The following is a 5,100-nucleotide window of genomic DNA, read 5'->3' on the forward strand; positions in this document are numbered from 1 at the left end:
AAAAAAAAAAAAAAAAAGAGAGAGAGAATGGACTTTTCCCACAGACATTTGAAACCCCCTTGTATTTAGCCAAATTTCAAGACATTATGTGGGATTTAAGACGTCTGTAACTACAATACTATAGGGCAACAGGAGTCCTGGTGTAGTGCTGGAGGATCGGATGGTAAGGTCAGTTTGAACTACAGGGTTGGTAGTTCAAACTCACTAGCCACTCCTTGAAAACCCTATACAGTGCTGTTGTGAGTCAGAAAGGACTTGATGGCATTTAACAACAACATAAGGCAATAAGTGATATGTGTCACATATAAACTGAACACTTTAGCCTTTATTAAATGTGGGTAAATATTTTTATTCTCAAGGCTTTTTTATTACAGTTTGCATGGGAAGCAGGATTTAAAGCCCCAGTCTTTAGATCAATTCTGTAGCAGTATTAGCTTCATTTTGCAATAATAATTTCTTAAAGGGCAAGCTTAGCTAAACTTTAAAAAATGACAAAATGATGAAGATAGAGACCTATTTCTCAATCTGGATTTTTTATAATGCACTATCATAAGACACCTTGCTCAGGTAGACTGAATATTCAGTTTTATCTATTCTGATTAGTCTATGTTTTAAATGAAAATGACAAAGTTCAAAGGAAAAAAAAAACTGACTATTCACTCAAATGTGATTCTCCTCTTTTGGCTCCTCCCTGCTATGGTCTTGAACTGTGTCTTCTCTGTGCCTCTGTAGCCTCTTGTATTAAAAATGCTTAATTAGAGGAGAATCTGAAATTTTCTTCATTCTCTTTGAGGAGTCATGCAATTAAAAAGTTGAGAATCTGCTTCGATGTTTGAGGAGCACAGATTGCACTGAACAATCCACCCTTAAAAATTAATAGAATGTTATAATCATAAATAGCTCTGCCTTGCAGTCATTTCTGTAATTCTGTCTAACATTCATATTGTCATTTGATTAGTTAATCATCCATTTTCAAAGGTGTGAATGTGTTTTCACACTTCTGCTAAGACAGTGTTAACTATGAAACTATAGATAGCAATAGAGATTAATTATCTATTGCACAAGTTCCCACACCTTGTGCTTACCAGATAGAGGAAGAGAGTGCATGTCTTAACACAGGTGTGATTTCAAAAAATGGAAAAAAAAAAAAAACCAAACAAAAAAAAACTTGGTCAAATGAGTTCAAAGAGTACTTTCAATTGACATATCTGCAAAATGTTAACTGCATTTACACTTTTAATTTTATTTCCTAAAACAATTCATCTTCCATGTATAATGAGACTTGTTTCCTGAGTGGATTGGTACATCTCTTCAGTTATAAATGAGTGAATGAAGTGGAGGCATTTTAGAAATGAATCAGTTTTTACAGAATTAGAAAATGGAACAGAAACCATTTGAAAAAAAAATCTCTGAAACCTTAAAAGAGCAAAGTCAGAAATTTTAGATTTGTCCTCTGTAAATACATTGAGTCTTTTGGGGCACCCTAGTAACTGAAAATCATCATCATTGACATAACCTCTTCAGTTAGTTTTGTATTTTGCAACTGTTTCCTTAGCCTAATAATGAATTCTATTAATTTAGAATCTGGCTCACTCACTACTTCTTTGAGGATTTGATTTTTATATGCCAATGAATTGTCATTTTTCTATCCCAGTGAGCCCTGGTGTGGCGCTCTGGGATAAAGCACTGGACAGCAAGGTTGATTTGAACCACAAGGTCGGTGGTTCAAACTCACCAGCCACTCATTGGAAATCCGATACAAGGTGTCTATGAGTTGGAATCAACTTGATGGCATTTAGCAACAACATCCCAATAGATTGTTATCCTTGAAATACAACATACCATAACGGAAAAAAATGAATTAATGTGTAAAAGTTGATTCAAACTTTTGAAGTGAAGATATGCTCAAATTTTAACCCATCATGAAAAGGAGAAATTTTTAATTCTATGTTGGTAATTAGCTTTGGTCCTACACTAGAATGATGTAATTTGTCTGTTAATATCCTAATAAAGTCTTCTTTCTAATATAAACCAACTACTGAAAATAACCTAAAACTTACTTATCCTCTTATTCATAAAATGTCTCTTCTATTTCATGACTTTCTCCTCTCAGGGGCTGAGAAACATGTGGGTGGAAACATTCTCTCAGGCAAAATGAAATTGATTCTGATTAAGTGATTTTGTGTGGACAGATCTCTGAGGAATAACCTTTTCCTTTAAGTGCCTCGCTTTTTAAATGTATAGCCCAATTTACTCCTTTTTTCTTGAACTAGGTATGACTACAGGAAAACAAATGCCAAGCCATTAGGATTTTTCATGGTAACAGAATGAGATAAAAACAACTCAATGGACAAATGAAAACAACATTCCAAAGTTTCTAATCAGTCTGCTGCTAATGTACTATATTGAATACTTTCAAAGTATTTAACTAAATATCAGTTAATATTTACTTACCATTTATCAATGAGCTCTGGTAGCATAGTGGTTACGAATCGGGCTGCTAACTCCAAGGTTGGCAGTTCGAAACTACCAGCTGTTCCATGGGAGAAAGAGGAGGCTTTCTGCTCCCGTAAAGATTTACAGCCTCAGAAACTCTGTGCAGGGTCACTATGAGTCAGAACAACAACAACAACAATTTATGAGTGTGAACTCCCAATTCCATGCACTCTTCATTCACTGAAAAAGGATGGTCATCAGTTATCATCACAGCCCCATTTAGTTCTACTGCCTTTTAGTTCTCAAGCCTGTTCTGAACAGAACCAAGTTAACTAGGTACCTTCTGAGAATGCTCAGCTCTAACAGCAGCACTGACAAGTCTGCAACCTTAAAACAGCCATGCTTGGGGAAAACTTGATTAAAGAGAGCAAAATGTGACCAAGGCCAGACACTTGTTCCTATAAAAGGGATTCCCAAAAGTAACTTCATATTCCTTGAACGTGCCTGTGAGGAAGAGAAGTACTTTGTCCTCATGGACCTAGTCCACACCTACTACTCTCCCACCTGCAGCCCTAACAGAGAACAAGCAAAAGAATTTGAAAGAGAGGTGAGTTTGGGGCCTGAAAAACCAAATTGTCTTTCCCTGGAGCAGATCTTGAAGTTTAATATTTAGACTATTTAGCCCAGCTCCAAAAATAAGGCTTTTCTAGAGTAACACACATTTTAAAAAATGTGATTGTGCCCAATAGAACCAAACATTGGCTGATCCGACTGTCTAAAGGCCCTCTACTACAGGGCAATAAACGGAGTAAATCTGAAGATCCTCTTAATTTCAGATTTGTCTCAGAAACAGAATGATCCCCTGGGAAATAAAGTGATTTCTATCATTCTTTGGAGGAGTTTAAGTCAGAGGAGTCTAATCAGAGAAGTCTAACTTGCAAAGAATCAGAATTCCAGAATACTTCATTGTACTTATGCAGAACCTGTACATAGGTCAAGAAGCAGTTGTTAGAACAGAACAAAGGAATACTACAAGGTTTAAAATCATGAAAAGTATGTATTACGGTTGTATCTGTTCATCATGCTTAGTCTATATGCTGAGAAAATAATCCCAGAGGTTGAACTATATGAAGAAGAACTCAGTATCAAGATTGGAAGAAGACTCATTAACAATCTGCCATATGTAGATGACACAACAACCTTGCTTGCTAAAAGCAAAGAGGACTTGTGCAATTTACTGATGAAGATCAGACTATAGTGTCCAATATAGATTACATCTCAATATAAAGAAAACAAAAATCCTCACAACTGGACCAATAAACAACATTATGAGAAATGGACAAAGATTGAAGTTGTCATGGATTTCATCATACTATCCACAACCACTGTCTATAGTAGCGGCAGCCAGGAAATCAAATGATGTATTGTATTTGGAAAAATTTGCTTTGAAAAATCTCTTTAAATTATTAAAAAGCAAAAATTAAAGATTGAAGTATGATAGGCTAGAGGTGCATTGAAGTTTTCTTTCAGCAATACCGCAGAATACCAGGTGAAGTGTGTTCAGGGCAGAGCTCCAAAACTATGAATCACATATCTAGGAATATTTAAAAAGTTTGAAGGCTTATAGCTAGTGGAACTTGTAGCGGAAGTAAGAAATCTTTTATTTTGAATCTGCCAGCCTCAATGGCCTGGAGCTGAAAACTTGGATGAGACCAAACAGCAAGACCAAGTGGGGGAGCAGACCCACCATGGAATAGTGCTGCAGGAACCTCAGAGCAAATATAGACAATACACTTCGTTGGTTTTGCTTTGTTCTGTGTTTTTTTGTTGTTGTTGTTGTTTTGGGGTTTTTTTTGGTATCTGTTCATTGGCCCCCCACTGTTTGCACACCTCCATTCTGGTTACTAGAGGGGGAGGGGTGCTTGAGCAAGTCGACACCCCCTACCTCCACCACTGGTGGGTTCTTCTGCCACGCATGTGCACAGATACTCTCAGCATTTAAAGCTACAAGCTTCTCAAAATGGCCACAGCAAGCCCTGAACTGTTGATTAATAGGGAAAAGGACAGAAAAAGGGGTGTGGAGAGGGAGAGAGAGTTTAGAAACAAAACAGGCTGAAAATTAAATCCCAAAAACCAGCATATCAACCAACAGTGCCATCTTGAAATTCATCAGGTAGCCTGGAAGGCAAGAAGCTGAAAGAGGATATTAAAATCATACTCATATTAGGCTATACATCTTTTTCTTTCTCTTCCTCCTCTCCCTTTTCTGCAATTATAGACTACAATATCCAATCTAAATTTTTTTTAGTTGTTGTTTTTTACCTTTGGGGGACTCATTCTCTCGATATATTACCCAAGAAGAGGCAGCAATTGCTGCCATATAGTTAAGCTACAATCATACCCTATAAAACCTCACAACCCAGGCAAGAACCAATACCAACTGCCATACACCAGGAAGGCAGACAACACTTGTAAAAATTACTCTGAGTTAAGCAATAAGAAGCATGAAAAGGGAAGTCCACATCCTGATCACATCTACCTGGAGGCAATCAGAAAGCATAAAAAATATCAAACACACACTCAATTAACTATTAAGACCACAGATAAGCACTAAACATGTCCAAGAAACAAAAGCAATTGACCATATTAGCACATGTCCAGAAA

General features: G+C 36.7%; 1 pseudogene; it reads left to right on the forward strand.

Annotated features, from left to right (window-relative positions):
- The window catches only part of LOC102823295, a 4,353-nt pseudogene extending 1,244 nt beyond the window's left edge, over positions 1–3,109 (forward strand).
- The last annotated feature ends 1,991 nt before the right edge of the window (positions 3,110–5,100 follow it).

This window comes from Chrysochloris asiatica, unplaced genomic scaffold (assembly GCF_000296735.1).
Source record: "Chrysochloris asiatica unplaced genomic scaffold, ChrAsi1.0 scaffold00030, whole genome shotgun sequence".
Lineage (NCBI taxonomy): Eukaryota > Metazoa > Chordata > Mammalia > Afrosoricida > Chrysochloridae > Chrysochloris > Chrysochloris asiatica.